The sequence below is a fragment of the Trachinotus anak genome, unplaced genomic scaffold, assembly GCF_046630095.1.
Source record: "Trachinotus anak isolate AG129_WGS33_773 ecotype Australia unplaced genomic scaffold, CSIRO_AGI_Tana_v1 ptg000013l, whole genome shotgun sequence".
Classification (NCBI taxonomy): Eukaryota; Metazoa; Chordata; class Actinopteri; order Carangiformes; family Carangidae; genus Trachinotus; species Trachinotus anak.
Genome location: NW_027273864.1, coordinates 9406871 through 9427207, shown reverse-complemented (window position 1 = coordinate 9427207; position 20337 = coordinate 9406871). Strand labels below are relative to the sequence as shown.

General features: G+C 42.9%; 1 protein-coding gene and 1 long non-coding RNA gene across 5 annotated transcripts in view; one reads left to right on the top strand and one right to left on the bottom strand.

Annotated features, from left to right (window-relative positions):
- The window catches only part of prickle2b (prickle homolog 2b), a 92201-nt gene that overhangs the window by 25412 nt on the left and 46452 nt on the right, over positions 1-20337 (bottom strand). The gene's annotated exons all lie outside the window — the stretch shown is intronic.
- On the top strand, positions 5453-13385 carry LOC139630497 (uncharacterized). 2 transcript variants are annotated; one of them, XR_011693166.1, is made up of 4 exons: positions 5453-5656; positions 9943-10055; positions 11414-11505; positions 13183-13385. It is a non-coding gene; the product is annotated as an uncharacterized lncRNA (long non-coding RNA). The 2 variants fall into 2 exon arrangements; XR_011693165.1 differs by having other exon boundaries at positions 5454-5656; positions 11411-11505.

Below are 20337 nucleotides of genomic sequence, written 5' to 3'. Positions count from 1 at the left end.
CACAGAGGAAAAACACACTCCAAGTCCTCAGCCTCTGTCTATCCATCAGACCATCCACCTCCCCTGTAGACAGCACTCTCCAGGATGACACAGCTCAGTTTCCAGCGTGCTGTGCCCAACAACGGTGGTTTGTCAGTGAGCTTTTCTCAGCCGTACTGTGGATTGTGATTCAAAACATAACTAGGTCATGCACTGGTTTGAAATTAAAGTTAAAGGGAGGAACAGTTGTAGGAAGTAAAGAAATACTGTAGTGCACGTAGTGGGATATGAGGAATGGCAAACATGATACAATGAAACATGAGTTTTGACATTATTATTATTCCTGTGTCTGTGCCTTAGAAATATATAGAGACATTTGGGAGAGGATATCTGCTTTCTGAGTGCTCAACCCTCCCATTTGTGCAGAAAAGTAATGTCTTAAAAAGTGTTGTGAAGTAACACGCACAAATCTCTCGTTTCTCTCCCAGCAACACATAAAGCCACAGCTCTGATGTAGCATGATCTCGTGGTTGCATGAATGAACCACCCACCTCTTAATCTCCCACATTCAGCACCCTGCAGCCATTTCTCTGACTCAACTCTCTAATTCAGCCTCCACTAATGTTCCTCTTCCTCACCTTGTCATCATGACCCAGATGAGTGGTGTGGGTGTCAATACTGATTTGCTGACTGACTCTCTCACTCTCTTTACAGTGTAGGTTTTTATTTCATTCACTACATCGCTCCATCAACTGAACCTCCTCTGACGTTTTATTTCTGGTGCTCTTCTCTGTAACCAATCACCTTGCAGGGCTCGCCTGTGGCCACAGTCACATGCCGACTGACCAGATGTTCCATCATTAATAATGAATATTAGCATGCTCATTAGTTGGACCACAATTGTGGGGTGGCAGCCACAGTCTTGATATACGATCTTACCACTTATTTTTCAAAAGGCCGCATAAAGCAAACTCAACACAAAAGCCTTTATGTGGAGTTTGGGGGTTTGGATGCAGTGGTCTTTTTAAAAGGAGCCAGGTAAAACCAATATATCCAGCTGGGGTGAGAAAGTGCAACCAAAGCACCACGTTTTTGGAATAAGCCTCTGGAGCAGATGTGATGCTCTTTGGGTTTTTGATAGTTCCATGAATTTTAAAGGAGCTATTTGTCACTTTTGCTGTTGCTACATAGCTAACGTTAGCATTAACAGCTGCTTAACAGTCCAGAAGAAACATTGCCGGCTGAGCATCAAACTTCATCCCTTTCCGTGGATCTTGTTTTGCTTATATTTCTATCATGTTAGCATGCTAATCTAGTGCTAGTTCCAGTCTGGTTGGCCTGTTTTGTCACTGTCTGATATTGAGCCACTGCAGCACCCAGTCTGTCCTGAGGGAGTAACACTGCTCAGATGGCCCATTACAACTCATGTCTTGTAAACACAACGATGGCTGAAGCTCTTGTCAAGACTGGTAAGTAAACAGCTTTTAATGCTAACGTTGGCTTAGCGATAGCAAAACTTATCCCTTTAAATCCAGAGATACCATGTGATAAAAATAAAGTAGAAGGAAACATTTGTTCTGGCAGGTATGAGGAGAGAAACAAGGGACCAAAGGTGGAGAATAAGGAGACTGCAAAAAGTCTTTGTCCTAGTGATCCAAAAATACTCTCTGTTTTTGAAAATATATATTCTTAGCCAAGATGTGTACACTCCACCTTCTTCAGAGACCTCCTGTAATGGTTTAAGCTCAAACTTTTAGTTAAATAAACCCCCAACACTCAGCTATGCCAGGTTTAAATATTTAGCTTTAGAGGACTTGTGGGTAGAGCAGCGACAGACAGGACCAGTCCATCAAATAGAGCTTGGCCAAGGGCACTTGATCCATTGTGGAACAAACTGGAAAAATGTACACGAACAAGGCCCTGTGCTTTGAGATGGACGGAAAAAAAGCTGTTCTTTTAACACGCTAACCGGACATCTGAGTTTTCCCATCATGAAACCAGCCAGTGTTTATGTGTGTGGTTTTGGGGCAAAATAATTAATGGCAAGAAAAATACTTGAAGATGAGTCATGATAGTCAAGTGGGAATATACCTCCATTTATACTTTATTTACAGACTGGCTACGAGCAGCAACATGTTTGTGGTGGGAGGAGCAGCACTGGCATTGTTCAAAGCTTTTTAGTCTTTTTATGAAGAGCATTTAATTAGTAACTGAAACTTGAAGGACAATTTTGCCTCAATGCACTCATACAGACTGATTTACGACCACAGACACACACTGTACATACACTGTACAGTCACAAAGAGTCTGTTAAATGAATTAGTGCAAGGGATGGAGAAAATGTGGTTACAGAGCCTATTGGAAAATATGGGGAAATAATGTGTTCATTTTGTTTACACACCTATAATGTTCTGATGGTTAAAATATCAAACATTAAGTATTTCTCTATTACATTAAATATTCATGAATACACAAGAAACAATTAAAGTTTAAGTGTAAAAATGATTGTGTGGGTGTGGTTTGATCCGATTTGATTGACACCAGCCTGGCAGCATGAACAAACAACCCCACAACTGTCGTCAAACTGTGATGTAAATGTTACACACTTTTATCTGTTATCACATTTTCCCAACTGGACCCTGCACTTCAAACATTCATGTGAAAAAAAAACAGCCAAACAACCAAACAAAAAAAAACTGTTCTATCTTGTGTTCCTGTAGGATCCCGTCACTGAATTGTAACAAGCTGACTGAAAAAGACAGTTTTTAGGGCCTTTACAGGTAAAGGAGTCACATATAAAAGACAGTCATACTCAAACAAATTCAATACTGTGTGGAACTGGGAGGATGGGAGTGGACAGAGCCTTCCCACCCTCCACGTCAAATTACCCCCGGTAACCCCAATAGTGTTTCAGTAGATATATATCTCATGGGGTGATTGCATTTATATACAGCAGCGTACTGGAGAAAAGATGTAAATGAGTTGTGCGAGAAAGAAAGAGATAATCTCTGGCTGAGGTCACGTGCTAGTCTAAATAATGAACAGAGGAATCTGATGGGATGAAATAAGGAGATAAAACTCACATCCAATTTCAGACTAAGCAAAAAAAACAAACAAAAAAAAAAACAAAAAAAAAACAAAAACTGAGTCACTTAAGCTATTAGACTCATGAAACCACAGAGCTTCTTCAAAGGTCAGTTTGATTCAAAAGCAGTGTTTCGTCTTGAAATGATTCCTCACAGTCAGGTTTAGGCTGTTCAGTTTCCCTCTATTTCCTCTTGTTACCGTGTTTACCCTAACAACAGCGGATGGATGATGAGCAGATCTCTCTCTCTCTCACACACACACACACACACACACACACACACACACACGTACCACACAATGTCCGTATCAATAAGCCCTCTGCAGCCCTCTCCACAAAGGGTCCTGAAAGCCAGTGGTTGGAGGAGACACTACCATTTCCAAGACGTGACAGGCTTGTGTTGTGTTTCATCACTTGTCAATAAAAACGGTGAACTTGGGGCTTTATTGACTGATTGCATCTAAGAGCTGAGACTGTAGGCACACACACACACACACAAGAGCAGCCAAGGCTGTAGAGAAGGCACAGGAGGAGGAATGAGTCATACTGAATGATCCACACACAAATCCCATTAAAGAACTTTTATCAAACTGAGGTCAAACTTTCCATGCGAACACATCTCAGAGCAAAGAGAGACCTTCAATCCATCACTTCTCATGCCTTTTAAAATGCACTGTTGGGCTTGTTTTGAATGCTATATCAAACCAAATGTAGTCAGATTGAGGTCTAATCTATCTGTCTCTAGCTTTTTCATTACCCACTTGATTCTCCCACTTACTGCGAAGTCCCCTACGTTCCCTATTTAAAGCACGGCCCATTAGGAAGCAGTGAAAGGGAGCAGTGCCCTGGGAGAAACTAAATCACCCCGGCCCGCTGCTGTTTACACCAGACCCGGCCCGCTGCATGAGCTGCTGTTTATTTGAACTGTGAACCTCCATGTGAGGTGTGTGTGAAAGGAAAAGTGTGTGTGTGAGAGAGAGAAAAGAGAGAGCATGTGTACTGTGGAGGTGAGGGGGAGGGAACAGTTCCACACAAAACCCAGTGTCTCGCCCTCTGATTTCTTTCACACCTCTCTTAACACACTTTTCACAGCGTATTTATTTGCCCCGTGGGCTCCTGGCGCTCCTCGGGTTCTCCAGGCCACAGACGGGCCTCTGTGTAGCCTGGTTGGGGCATAGTGAGGCTGAAAACAGACCTCTTACACCCCCCCCCCCATGGTGCTCCAGACACAATAATGTCCTTCTGCCGACCCACATATGACATCACAGCCTGCGTCTCACACATTCACATATGCACTGCATACACACACACACACGAACACATAGAAAACATACAAACAGTCCTGGTTCATAGAATTCACACACAAACATATATTTGAGAAAGAATGCGTGCAATTGTATGCATAATTATATTATACACACACACAGACACACAGACACACACACACACACACACAGACACACACACACACACACACAGACACACACAGACACAGACACACACAGACACACACAGGTTTTTGGAACAGTAAGGTCAGTGTGGGATTGGTTAAAACTGTCCAACTCAGGAGCAAAGGAAAAGACGACCGGAGTATCAATGAAGCCACTGTTCATCAGGCGCAGACTGACTGGAAGAGCAACGAGGAATATGAAAGGCTGCCAAGCATTCAGACAGGAGAACAAGGACACTCACTGAGGAGACACATATACACATGAAATAAGAGCACATAATGTACACAAACAGACACACACACATCCACAGAGAGCTGGCGCTTATCTAAATGCCGACTGCATACACTAAAACACGCTGCATTTACCTATTGGTGGTGTTTTGTTGCTCTTTCAGCTCTATTTATGTGTGGGTGGCTCTGAATTAGCAGCACAAGCATCAGTGGCCATAACCACGCCACTCACTCTTATGATCAAACTATCAAACACACAATAGCGATGATATAACTTTTTTTTTCATCAAATTCCAGTGTATGTGAGGCACGAACATGCTGAGGACCACAGGAGATGAGAAGAAAAGTAGCAGCCAAAAGCTGGTTTCACTTAAAAAGATGACAAATAAATAATCATCAGCATCAGTTTTCTTATTCACACATGCTTAAGAATGACTGATCCAAACACACTTTAAATCATTGATTTGAATCTATGTCTCCAAAAAAAAAAAAAAAAAGAAAAGAAAAGAAAAATCTTCCAGCTGCTCCCTGAAGCGTGGAACAGCTAATCATTGTTGCCAGGCTCCACATGTGTTGCTGGCAGCGCCTGCACAGAAACATACATTATACCCAGATAGAAACACACTTCACAGTCTAGTCATTGCCAAAATTATGAAAATTTGACAGTACTTATTTTTCTATAGTACTGATACCGAAGATGTCGTAGCTATTGTAGATGTGATTCTTCCAAGACTGACAAGGGCAGTATAACCCTACAAGAGTGGAATAGCAACAGCAAGTACAGGTGTTGCAACAGGTCTGCAACAGGTCTGCTGCAACTTACCCCACAGAGCACAAATGAAAGGAGGGCACGCCTCGAACTTCACAGGCAGCTAAAAAACAGGCATCCAGATCTGTACAGAGAATTCAGGGTGAGTGACTTTCAGCTGTTAACTTTACATTAACAACATGTCGTCGTCTAAATGTTCATGTCCTCACATGTTCTTGTTATTGTTTGTGAATTGCAACAGCTGGCAAAGCTCCACACTCAACATTCACAAAGGTTAATGTTAGCTTGTTTTGGCTAACACAGCGACAGCTCATAACATGAGATTGGTGCTCATAACGCCATCACCGCTCAGTCTGTTAAAATATCATGCTGACTTTTTAAATGAATATTTTCACACCATGGGTCTGTCATCATGTTAGTCAAAACATGTTGGTCAACTACTGCTTCCACGCTATATGGAGGAGTGTTTGTGTGTTAGCAACCTACACTCTGTGTGCAGCAGCCTCTGTTTTTCGCTGTGATACTGAATTTGGTGTTGAGAATCATGGAATTTCATTATTATTGGTACTGACTACCAACATTTTGGAATTGTATAACCCCTTGCACAGTAATGCACTGGACATACAGTACATGTGCCAAAAAAGCACATATATGACACATTTCCTCACAATTAAACACACACATTGCTCACACACACACACACACACACACACACAACTATACAAAAAAATCACATCACTGTTTTTACAAGCGACCAATATGTGTGAAATTCATGCAAGGGTAGCACAACAGAGAGCTAAGGGTAGCACAAGAGAGAGTGACATACTAATCTGTGAATAAACACTGTTGATATCCACCATGTCTAATCACATCGCAGCACGGCAGCTCAAGTATGTTTGGTGCCTGTTCTGGCTCCTCTCTTGTATCTAGGGCAGCGTACCAGCCAGTAGAGTAAACTCTGGACAGGAAAGGCTGCTCTGTGTGTGTGTGTGTGTGTGTGTGTTTGTGTGTGTGTGTGTGTGTGTGTGTGTGTGTGTGTGTCAGTGAGTGTGTGTATCTGCATGCCAAGACTGTGCCAGCCACAAGACTGAGGCTGGCGTCGGAATGAATCACATCCAGTCTGCTATTCCTTCCCTGCAGCACAGCAAGAGGTTAGCAGAGAGAGAAAGACAAAAGACAGACAGATCATAAAAACAGATCATAAAAGCAACATCAATGGGTGATAGAGCAAGCAAGAGAGGGACACATAAAAGGGAGTGTGAAAAGCAGGAGGGCATGTGAAACAATGCCTGAGAGAGATACACAATGAAGAAGAAGAAAAAAAAAAACACATGACAGGGAGGGATGCTATCACCAAGCCCATCCATCTGCTGCCAAGCTACATGCCAATACATTCATGCATTCTTTGGATCTGGCCTATGGATTTGTCTAATTGCTGGTCCAAATCCCATTGTAGGCAAACCTTCCAATGCCATATGAGGTGTATCCTGTTTAGCTGTATTCCCTAGTGGTCTTACCCATCTGACACAAGATTTTTAAACATCACATTTTTTTTTTGGCTAAATAAATTAAATTCAATCATGGCAACCAGTAGATTCGCATATGGGAGTGAGGTAAATTTGAGCCTATCTTTTGCATTGAGTTCAACTTTGCTAAATTTCCACACCGTTAATAACCAAATGTCTTGACAGTGATTAACTCTGAGAGCAAAGAATGAAGAGCTGGTCCAATCTAGAATAAGCTAATGTAGCTCATTAGCATGCACTTTTATAAACTACTCTGCTGGAGTATGAACTGCTTCACAAAATAAATATAGTTTGTAGACATAAGACTGAAGTCAGTATAACCACACCTCTGGAATAACCTCTTTTGTTGCCCAATAAACAACCAAGTTAATTTGCAGGTCCGAAATCACTCCCTGGGCTCATTCATTCATTCTTTCTATATAAGACACTTAATAGTTTACTCTACAGTGAGCAGTACATTGCTATCATTATTTTGCCATATTATTGACATGCGTAATTTTTTCATCTATTAATCTGAAGTATTGCATTGTGGGTTTGTTAGCAGAAAGTAGTGTGTGGGTACATGCTTGCTCTCTTGGACATGGAAATGGCAGACTGTAAAGTGTAGCCTAATGCTAGTTCCTGGCTAGCTAGTGTGTCAGTAGTTTGCCGCCAGCTACAGTGGTTCAGTAGCAGTCCTTATGTCAGGTTTCTAGCAAAGGCTATTTTGCAGCAATTCATGGCTGAACTTCGCTCTGATACTCTGTGGTATAACCGGGCCTCAGTCACCCTGAGTCTTCAGTCAATATGGCCAATAGCAGGCATCCAGCCTCGAAGCTGACCCCTTGACACAGGAGAAAACCTGGAATTGAGCTCTATTGATCAAGCCTAGTTTGAATTTAGCTGCAGTGGCTGACCCTGCTTGCCCATTTGATCCTCCGCTGATCCCTCCTCAGTGCGCTGCTTCACCACTGTGAACTCTATTGATTACACATAAAAATCAAGAATCCGAGTATTTCAACTGATCCTTTTGGGACAGACTTTCATTTAATCAAACAATATCTGATCAATTCACTGGAGGAGTCAGAGGGATGTAGCGGAGATAATCACAAGCTTCCCTGGATCTTATTGGAAAATGAATAGATAGATGTGTAGACATAAACAATGGGGTATAAAAATGTCTCTCATGTTGGGAAGCGGATATGAGAGAGCACAATTTTTGATGACACAGCACAGATCTTGGGGTGCAGACAGCACGTCCTGAACAACACATGAACCCCCTTGCATCTGGGACGCATTTAGTACCCATGTGCAATTTATTACATATTTCTGGAAACGAAGCCACGCTCAAGTCTGTAATCTGTTGATGGGAGTTTATTCCTGTTGTTCATGGTTTGGTCTGTTGTGACTTCAGTGTGGTCAGCAAAGTTTTTCTGAGAGGAGCTGACAAAGAATGACTTCGGGGAAGGGGGGGTGGCAGACAGCTGCATAAAGAAGAAGAGACAGTCAGCTCAAAGATTAGAAATCAACTAATTAACAAAAAAAATCCAACAAAGTCAGTACAGCAACACCACCACCATCGGGCTCTTTGCACTCCCAGAATTCTCAGCTGTAAATGACTGTTTTAGAGCAGAAGAGTGAAATTCATCACCCTCGTGGTCGGCAGGCTGGGTAAACTTTAGAGATCCTGTGTCGGCTTGCAAACTGTGATCGTCAACTTGAAAAGTCCTGGCTAACTTGGCAGTGAGGAGGCTGCGCCATGCAGCACAGTACTAACCTTCCACAAGAGGAAAACTATGAGTTTAAAGTGCTGACAGATGGTTAATAGGCATTAACAGGTAAACTCAAATCAAACTGAAAAAATTATGATATGGCTCATTATTTGATACATGCTTAAAAAAATAGCATTCCTTTACTTTCCACTACCCTCAGGACTCTAATACTACAGTAATATGATATTACTAAGTTTCATTACACCAGGAAAAAATTGGAGACTTTATCCACTCTTACATTTCAGTTCCTTTTTGTTGTGCTGCTGCATGAATAATCACAGAGACTATAAAAAATTGATGTTCTTTTTTTGTGAATAAATGCCAAGGAGTGGGAGAACTTCCATGAAGAGATTTTTTTGTTGCTATTTCATGCTAGATAAAAGTAAGGAAAACAATGAGTGCTTTGGACAGAAAAGCATAGTGGGACTTCAAATTTATTAGGAATTTATTATGCCCAAAAACTCCACCAGTGATTCATTATGCTCCTCTGCTGGAAAAAAAGTGACTATTTTCTTGCAAAACATTAATGAATACATTACCATTCGATGCTGTTAATCATAAGCAGCAACAGCATAAAGCCAAACTTGCCTGGTTCCACCACTGACCCAAAGCCACATTAAATCCTAATAGGCAGCACACAGACCAACAGAGACGTGAGGATATGGCTTCAATAAACCTAGTTAACATGAAGCTTTGAGATGGCCCACACAGCCCCTGTCTAAACCTCAGTGCAAACCTCACTCAGCCTCTGTTTAGAGTCAGCACCCTACTGGTGGCTCGCTACCGTGTCCGCTGGCTTTCTCGGCAGAACGCTAACCAGCTGAGTGGCGGTGAGGCTACTGGCCAAGCAGCCACTTGTTAGGTCTGCGGGGTTAGACAGCCACATCTGGTCTGCCTGCACCCACTTAGAGCCCCACCGTGGTCTACTGTTCAGCCAAACCTCAGAGGTCAGGGACGCAACCAGGGAGTGGGTGTGTGTATTTCAGTGTGTGCATGTATGTGTCAGTGTGTGTATACCCCTAACCCTTCCACACAGTTTATTCTACAGAAATAGAAAATGGATGTAAATTTGAAGCATTTGTGCTCTGTCCTAAAAATACAAGCTTTTCCTTCAAATGCCAGATTAAAGATTGCCACTTCTCTCTTCTCAGTGGAAGAACTTGGATGTATGTGGGCTGGGTTGAGGTAGAGGAGAATAAATGGAGCAAGCAGGGGCTGATGAAGAACTGGAGGCTAAATAACTGAAACCTTCATACTCATCAAGGTGAGATATTTCTGATCCTGTCTTTGAGCTCTTGCACCCCAAACCACTTTGTCACAAATACATCTGATAGCATAAATTTTACTTTAATGAAAGACACCAGCAAGAAATAGCTTCATCCGACACATTCAAATGAGAAAATTATGACAAAGAGTCGCCCTCATATCTGCAATAAAAACCTGCAGCTTACATCAGAAGCACTGATTAGTGGTGTTGGAAATGAGCCTGTATGGTTATGCCTGTGTGTTGAAGTGATTCATGCATTATCTGGGTATAACACAGGCATAGCTACGGTAAGAGCCTGATTGCGTCATGGTGCTGATGAAACAGCATGTGTCACCAAGCGTTCGGTTTTTGTCATCATCGAACTGTAAGTGTCCAAATACTAATGGCAAAGACACAGGATCTGAAACATACTGAACACAAATTGGTGTAAACACATTTTGATTGATTATGTTTCTTACAAACATAAGAATAGAGCTTATGGTGACTGAAGACGACAACTGCAGCAACTGACAGAGCCGGAAGAACCAAAGGAAGAATTTAGACGGTTTTAAGTGTGACAGAACAGTCATGAGATATATCACACAAAGCAGAAAAAAATATACAGATGAGGCTGGTTGAGTATTCAGCAGCTATGCTGTGTCCCAGTTTCATACTACACTCATTTTATGCAGTAGGTACAATGCTAATTGTCACAGTGTATTGTTTTTCCCAATCATTTTATTTCTCTAAAAGAAAACATAAGATTAAATACTTATTTTTGTTTTTTTGTTTTGTCCCTACCATTTATTCAATGTTTTTTTGCAAATGTGAGTGTTTTAGTACACATGCCCTCATTTTAGCTCAATTTCTGTCACCTTTTTGGTGAAAACACATACAGGCCACAGCTAAAGGCTGGGCCAATAGTAGCTTATGGCTATATATATTGATATTGGTGCATATGTCAGCTGGTGGGTAACATAAAAGTTGCAGTCCAGCAGTTTGGTATGTAGGTTGTGTGCATAGCGGGAGAGAGAGAGCGAGAGAGAGAAAGACAGAGAGAGAGAGCTAGAAGTTATCAGTACAGCTGGGAATGTAGTAGTGTGATGTATGTGCACTTTAGGCAGTTTGTCAGTAAATAAATTCAACAACTCCTCAAGTTCCCACGTCTCCCCTGTGAAAATGCAGGATTCTACATTTCTACATTCTACATTGTCACTGGAGTGTGGGTCACAGGGGTGTTTTTCAGGAGTGGGATGTAGTGGAAGTGTGTCTATGGAGTGTATCACTGTGTGTCATTTTTAGATATTTTCCTCCATATTGCACATTTGATATGTTTAGTGTCAGTTCAAAAGAATAATTCAATATTTCCTCAGCAGAGGAAGGTGAAGACTCAGAGTGCAGCAAGATGCAAGAGAGAGACTTTCAGCATAGGAAAAACTGCTACTACTACTGCCACTGTCACGGAAAGGTATGTTTTAGTGTGGTCCATATTTTTCTTTTTGGTGTAGTAAACAGCTGAATTGCCGGGGGTGGGGGTGGGGGTGGGTGGACGCCACAGCAGTCCGGAAATGACCTTGATAATTTGAAGTTCATTTAGAGAAAGTGTCACCATATAGGGCTGTGTATATACTCCAGGAAGTCATAGTCACTACATTGAGTGTCTGCATACGTGGACACACTCACATGTTTGCTGGACCCTCATGGTTAAATATGAACATAATTTGCACTTTGACCATAGTATAGAATTGAGAAACAGCTTTAATTTTTTAGATGATGGTGGCAGGAGTGTTGCAGAAATAAAACAGTGTGCCACCACAAAAAAAAATGCACATGTGAGAATAATGTTAGTTTGACCAATCAGCACTTTACTGTATACTGGCGCTTTGCTGCAGTGCATTTGGGCACCAATCAGCACATACAGTATCTGAACTGCACTGTACTGGCATGTTGCCATGTTCACCTTACCTGAGGTGGGCTGAAAAGGACAACATGGAAACAAGCTGTACAGAACACAGGGCTAAAGGCCAGGAATACTGTGTGGAAACAGGGGTATTTTTAGAATGACAGAGATGCGGCGACCAGAACTGGACTCTGTCACTGCACAGATTGTGAACAATTAAGTCGAGGAAGCAGGTGGTCGCTAATGTGTCATATCAAGGCAGACATCAAATCTGGCACAGGGAGATACCTAAGTATGACATGTCCTATTATGTGGCACCTGCTGAATCCAACAAAACATAGTTAATAGGAAGGATGCAAAAATGGTGACAGTGAAGGACAACGCTTCAAAAAGCAGCAGTGGAGGACATGTTTGTCACAGCAGGGCGTCGGATGGCGATAATGTCGGTTCAGGTTTTTGTTTTTCACTTTGAAGCTGTCTGAGCTGAAAAAAAAAAAAAAGCTCCAGGTGGTTGCATCTTTGTTTAGTGTGAAATGTGACAGATTTGGGTTGAATAAGGTGCTCGGAGTGGAGATACATGTGCACGTTTGTGCCTGCAGGTGCACGTAAGAGAAATGGCCTGGGTGTGATCATAAGTGGATACGTGAGAAGTGCGAGGGGAGAGAGATACAGAGCGCATTTGAGATAAATAAAGGACAAGAAGCAGAGAATCACATCCCCGTGGCTCCACCTCAGCATCTTTCATTACCCAAGACCCCCCGCCTGCCACACGGCAGCACACCTGCACATACACAGACGCACACATGTATACACACAAGAGGAGATGGAGAGGGAGGGAGGGAGAACATAATCGCTCACAAATGGAGGAAGCTTCTCTGTCACAAAACACTCCAGCAGCTCCAGTGAGAGAAGCGACAAGTGTACTTCCAATATATTGAATTGTAGCCAAACATGGAAACTGTGTTTTGCAGTTGTCTTGCAGGGGGTTCAACCAGTGTGTTGTGTTTGTTTCTTGCAGCATTGATTTCCTCTGCTGGAGCCACATGTCCCACTATGATTTTGCACCAGTGACTTAGGGACAGATTCAATGAGAAACTCTGAGAACGCATGATTGTGTGTTTTGTGTGTGCGCTTTGTGTGCTGAAGAGAATAGCAACTTGGTGTGCCAGATACCAGAGTATCTAACTGTATTACAGATTAATTAAAAGCCTGAATCTGTTTCCTATTATCTCTGTATGCTTGTAGATGGGGGTCCGCGGCCACATGCAGAGCTGTGTGGGGTTGCGGTCTGCTCTGATTACATCAGAGCCAGAGCCGCGAGGGATCATTTTAATCACCAAAAAATAAAATCTCTAACAAATATCTCCACGGTGCCCTGACAGCCTGCAGAAACAACTTCTTCCAGATCAACAAGCTGCAAAATAAATAAAAAAACCCATAAAACTCAATGACTGTTTCCCAATCACAAATTAATCTTTTTCTTGCTGAGTCGGTCAAACACACACATACACACACACACAAACAAGCACACAAAGTACATCCAGGAAGTGTTTCCTTCAGGGGTGTTTTTCAGGAGTGGGATGTAGTGGAAGTGTGTGTATGAATAAAGAGGAAGGGGGGTTGGTGAAAGCAACAAGTTAGAGGTCATTGTCCAACTTCAAAGGAACCCCACCCCCCACCCAGCCCCCCAAAACCCTTCTGACTTAATGTGCTGTTTTACGACACAGAGGCAGACAGACACTGTTGAATTTGTTTGTGTGTGTGTGTTTGTGTGTGTGTTTGTATGTGTGTGAGATTCAGGGATATGATTTCCTCTGGGTCGGGAGCAGACACCAGCATGGATGGAGAGATTGGTGGATGGATGGGGGAAAGGATGGGGGATGGGCAGAGGAGGAGGGGAAACCAAACTTTCTCCACTAACATTGACCTGGAGCAAACAGTGGGGCCTTTTTTTTTTTACTTCTGGATGGGGGCTAGGGGTTAAAGACAGTGACCGCTTTTACACCTTGATGTCACCAGCTTACAAGTGTGTGTGTCTGTGTGTGTGTTTGTGTGTGAACCACATCTATAAAAAAAAAACTCTGCAACCGTGAGAAAATGTAGACAAAAAGAGAAGGAAGGGATAAAACTGATAGAGTGGCAACTTTTGGGGTTTTATTTGAAAAAGAAATCACACAGTTTTGTCACAAAGTAGTGGGAGTATGAAGATAAGTGCCTTCCAGTGTGAGGGCTGGGGCCATCTTATCTGCAGTGTGGGCTTTGTTAGAGACTGTGGGAACATTCAGGGGTGGTCTGAAAATCTGGGTTTTTCCAAAGAGGGAAATCTGCCGTCTGAGATGTAATAATGGGGCTCATAATGTAACGCTGACTGATAGGCTATGTCGCTAACCTTCTGGGAGTGAATTCATATACAGAGGTGCGTTTGCAAACAAAGGCTGTAATGAATACCTGTAACATTTTTTTTTTCTTCATTCAGTCATTCATTCATGGATGTAAACACAAACACACAATGAATGTGTACAGACCAAATACCACCACATGGCAAAAACTCTCTCTCTCTCTCTCACACACACACATGCAGGCACGCACGCACGCATGCACGCACACACACACACACACACACACACACACACACACACAGGTAAAATATTCTTTTCACACTGGCCATGATTTCAGTATATCATTTGTGTAGATTTTCTGTGTATTTTTGCAATGTATGCGCTCACATGTCCTTTGTCTGCATGTGTGTGTGTGTGTAACTTTGATTGGCCCTGCAGTAAGGTCTGCGCTAAGCATTTATAAGCTAATTAAGGTCTGGCCAGGACTGGAAGGCTGGTGATAAGGCCTGTCTCCGGCCCTCTCATTAATGTTACACGCTCCGCTGGGGTTGCGCACACACACACACACACACACACACACACACACACACACACACACACACACACACACATACACACACATATATATATATATAGGAAAAGTCTGCCCTCCAAAATAACAGTGGCAGCACTATTCACTCATTATTAAGCAGGATTCCAGACTGATTTCCCCCATTTTGCCATTTGGGAGCCTGACTGGGAATTCCTAATGAGTGACAGAAACTGAATGAGGAAACGGAAAGGAAGTGATAGTGTTACATTAGTGTGTCACGGATTAACTAATAACACTAAACCAGCGGCCAAACTCTGTAAAGGGACAGCAATATGGAGTATGGTTCTCCCCATTGCTCTCTATTCCTGTATGTAGTTGTGAAAATAATAATAATTGTATTAATGCAATCTACACATAGGAGGATACAGAGGCAATATTACTATTAAAAAGTGGTTTCACGCACAAACATACATGTCTTTCTTCAGCTGCAACCACAAGCATTTTCCTTCATTTCTCTTCATGTGAGTCTCTCCTCATCTTCCTTCCACTAAACTTGATCATTTCCCCTCTTCAGTCCACTCTTCTGCTCCACATTCCTTTGTATTGGATCACTGCTGATGTTTATCTCTCACTCCCTCCCTCTGCTTCACAAAATCAAACACAACCCAACATGCAAGCTTTCCTTGTGAAAGAGGAATGACAAAACCTCAACATTTCACTGTGACAACAGCACACGGTATGTTTATATATATGTGTGTGTGTGTGTGTGTGTGTGTGTGTGTGTGTGTGTGTATTCTTTCTGTGGCATTCCCTTCTGTATAGATTTAGCAAAACACAGCAGGAGGAAACATGGATCACAGACTGCCGGGAATTAATCTCTAAACCATTAGTGGCTAAATTACAGAAAGACAGAAAAAAAGACAGCAACAAAGAAAGACAGGAGGAATGAAACCCTGAAGATGAGGATATGTTACCGGGAAAAGAGCAGCTTGCAGCAGTGGATGAGAAACAAGTTACAGGGAGAAGTATGTAGGCTGGTTCGCTGGAAAGATGGCTTGTTTGGAAGAAGACCAATCTACAGGCTGTCTGCCTGTATGAAGCTGAGCCAAAGCACACACACACACACACACACACACACACGCACACACACACACACACACACCGGCAGCACTCCAGTGACCTCTACCACCCTGAACACGATAAGCCAGGCCACGCTCTACTTCTAACTGCTTTGTGTATTTATTTGTGTGCCTAACTGAGAAACAGAGAAAGTGTGAGAGGAAACACACAAGCCAAAGTGTGTATATTTATGCGTTTGGATTCATTTGTGTCTGTGTGTAAGCTGGCACATACTTTGCATGGGCTGTACATTGTATTATGCAGGAGACAAGCTCTTGCAGATGAACTGGCCACAGTGGAGCAGCAGCCAGCCAAGCTGCAGGGAGAGAGAGAACTCCAGCCTACTGCCCTACTTACCATCACATTTCCTTAAAACAACCAAGCATTAGTTAAAGTTCTTGTGATCAAAAATTATTTTTTATTACAATGGATCAAATGGTAAAAGAGTCACTTGTAATGATGCACCACCAGAGAATCATCACCTGACTCTTCAGTCTACAAAGCTTTTCAGTCTTTTGCAACTCTTTTTTTGGCTTCACAGCTCACAGATTTACAGTTTTGGTTCACTCTCGTAGAAATGTTTGCAGCTACAGCTGGGAGCTGTTTTCAGTGAAATAGCTCCATGCTACCTGCCCAACAGCAGACAAAGTTAGCAACAAGCAGAGTTGCCTCTGGAGTTGGTGGGGACTAAAACAGAGCTAAAGATGGTTGATTGTTGGGCCTATATTCCTCAGAAAAATGACTCCCAGTTAATGTTAATGTTGCTCTTTATCTGCTAAAGTTGTAAACAGACAACTGTTTGCTAAGACACTGGCCATATTGATATTATAAAGGTATATAATTTGCCATTAGATGATAAGTCATTTTTCAGGTTTTCAGTGCCCTGAAGTGGCCAAAAAATTAGAACAATTACAGAAGTAGAATTTACTACATATTTTAACTCATTGGAGCGAACCAGAAACACATGCATTGGAAAGAAATCCATTAGTTGCCTGCTTCTGTTCTCTTGATTTCTCTTGAATAAACCAGGGTTTCTGCTCCCCATGAGGTGTAAAAACAGGCTACTGCAGAGAGCTGGGAAGAACTCCTCAAAAGCATGTAAATGCAGTGAGTGGCATGAAGGTGAGTGCACACTAGGAGCTGCTCTTTAGAGGACAAAGGTAAATGAGGTCATCCCACAGAGGCACGCATCCACAGTATTCACCTGAAGTCAACTGTATTCTCTACAGATCGGATCATGTGTCTGCATGCAGTACTGTATATCAGCACAGCCAACTTGATAAGCAGCTTCCACCTTGCCAGGTTGGCATGGTGGGTGGTGGCAGGAGGCTAAATGAGGCATCGGGGGGGAAGTGTGCTCTGAAACGTGCTCCAAAGCTTGACTGTGGGAAAGTTTTGTCATTCTAATACTGGACATCCAGCTCCAGGCACACCTCACATTTACTGCCAGGTATTCACACTGCAGAGGCCTTTAATTCCAACGTGGGTATATCTGCAGGAAGAATTATTTCAGGTAATGAATAACATGCAGTGCTTAAACATGTGGTGTCCATGGAACACACATAAGCACATTTAGGACGCATTCACATGAGGCACAGGATAGTGTGCCATGAGAAGAGACAGAAGAGATTCTGTGAATAGTCATGCACAAAGAGTAACAGAGATCCATCGTTCCTGTCCTACTTTCCACTGCAGTTCTCCTTCTCTCTCCCAGCTTCAGTCTTTTGGGAGAGATCAGTGAAAAACAGCCTGTCAGCAAAGTTCAGGCTACTCTGTACATCCAATGCTGTTTCCTGCTAATTCAAAGCTTCCCCTCTGCAACACTGTCAATGGAGGGGAGCAGAAATCCATTTCACACTGTAGATACTGACTCACAGGCTGGTACAAAATACATATACGTATACATATCAGTGCATGCACCCACTGAAAGGTTACTTTCTTCCAGAAAGGTGTGTGTCATCACATTTTAGGGGTGACTGCAAGGTTCTTAACTGTGTACATCTAGATACAACCGTTGCACAATCAAAGAGACAGGCAACCACATGCAGAGGCACTGGTGGAAAAGGACAGTTTCAGATTCCTATGATGTGCATCTACAGTTTGTTGACACTAACCTCTGTGAAGCGCAATGTAAACTTCAAGTCAAAGTGCTGTGAATTTTACTTCAATTTCAGAAACAACATCATGTTTTGTTTCTAGGTGAATAACAGTTGACATTTACTTGCTGTTAAGAGGCCAGGAGTTTTTCATTGTTTCATATTGAATGTGCACACAAATCCAGACATACTCAGGTCATTTACACATTCCTTGCTCTCATCCGTTGGACCCTCACTGACTGACGCTACTGTTTGGATTTTTCATTTGGACCGTATTGTTGTGGTTTGGCCTAAGTGCCACCAGCCGACATCTTTGCCAACCAGAAATCTGTACTTAAAAGAATGAACCAAGATTTGCTTTGGCTCCTGCTTTGCTGGACTGTCACGATCTAATCGCTCACATATATTCTATATGTACATCTCTGCTGAGTTTGTCTTGCTGATGTTTCATGGCTATGGGAGAAACTGTCTTCCTGGTAAGTCTCTGCTGATCTGTTCAGTGTTGAACACAATGAGCATGCAGACACGTCTGGTCATATGCAAGTGAGAACAGGAGGGACATGTACCATTAGCCATTGTCTGCACACTGAGGATGTATTGTTTGTGCACCAGTGACAAACTGTCAGGCTGACACGTCGGTGTGCTGGTGACAGCGGCAGAAACCGCAGGACAGCACGACTTGTTTACTGCAGAGGAGGAATTTGCCATTTGTCTTGACTTCCATGACTCGCAGTGTGTGCATGTGTGTATATGTGGAGAACCACAGTGTTACTTGTGACTGAACAATAGGTTGTTATACAAAACCCACACTCCACACTCCTGCCACCCCTGGTCCGGGTGGAAAGACAGAAACAGAAAGAAGGTAAAAATGTGTTAGTGTGTGTTTGTTTGTGTGTGTGTGTGTGTTTGTGTGTGTGTGTGTGTGTTTGGGGGGGGGGGGGATACAGTGGGTGGTAGGAAGAGACATATAATCTGTCATAAACTCCTGTGTGTAAATGTGTGTGTGTTTTGTAACGCAGGAGCTTGTCACAAATATCTTTTTGTGTCTGTGTGGATAATCCAAACTTCGCTGTGTGTGTGCTCTCCTTGGCATGACTGAGCGGGTCTCAAGGCCGTGCCAAGGCTGCGGTTATTCTCCAGCCAGAGGCAGAGTCAGAGCAGCACAGATACTTCATTATGGCCTCATTCATCACCCCTGGGACAGCTTGGCACCGCTCTCTGTCCCCCTCCCTCTCCTCCCTTTCCTCCCTCCTCCCTCTAACCTCATCCCTCGCTCCTGTGTGCTTACATCTACACAGGTCCCTCGCACAGCATCTCCTCACCTCATCTCTCTCCCTCACTGCACTTTCCCTCTTATGCTTCTGTCCTCTGGTCAGATTCTTCACTCTCACTCTTTGCTGCTTGCTTACTTTTCTCCAGTATTTCCCTGCTCTTACGTTACTTACCTTTGTCTAACCTTCACTCTATACCTTCTCTCTATTCTTTAATTAACTCTCTCTAATCCTCTGTGTCTGTCTGTCTTGACCCCTCCTCCCAGGCTTTCATTAACTCCCTCACTCCTTCTCTCCTTCTTCCCTTAGCTTCAGCTCATTTTTCATTCCTGTTAGGCTGTTCCTCCTCCAGCAACTGATTTGCAGCCTGATCTGCTGAAGTTATTGCATCCACTGTGTGCATGAGTGTTAAAGGAACAGTTTGATATTTTGGACACATTTATTTTATTTATTTCCGAGTTAGATAAGAGGATTGACACCATTTCTTATCTGTGCCTCAAGTACGGAGCTAGAGCTGGGAGGCAATTAGCCGAGCTTAGCATAATGACTAAAAAAAAGGGGGGAAACAGCTAGCCTAGTTCTGTCCAAAGTTCAAAACATACCTACCAGAACCCCTAAAGGTACTCTCACATACGTTTCCGTGCATGGCTAGTTCAGTGCTGGTGTCTGAGTTGATGATGGTTGAATTTTATTCAGCTTGTCACCACTGCTTGCTGTGGACTTCCCTGAATCCTACACCTTGACACCAAGAGTGAACAACAGCAGACAATGAATACGTGTACTGCCTAAAAACTATGTGTTTAGGTGGTAGTCATTTGCCACAGATTGTATCATCACCACTTGGGGAGGCTTCAATCTCTTCCAAGGCATAAAAAGCAATAAGAGGAACCTACACCACAGAATGTGTGTGTGTGTGTGCTCGGCCCTTTACAGTACTTTTCCAAACCCACTCAATGTGTGTATGAACTTTGTGTGTGTGTGTGTGTGTGTGTGTGTGTGTGTGTGTGTGTGCTTGGACCACACGTGTGGGGAGCCTACCTGCT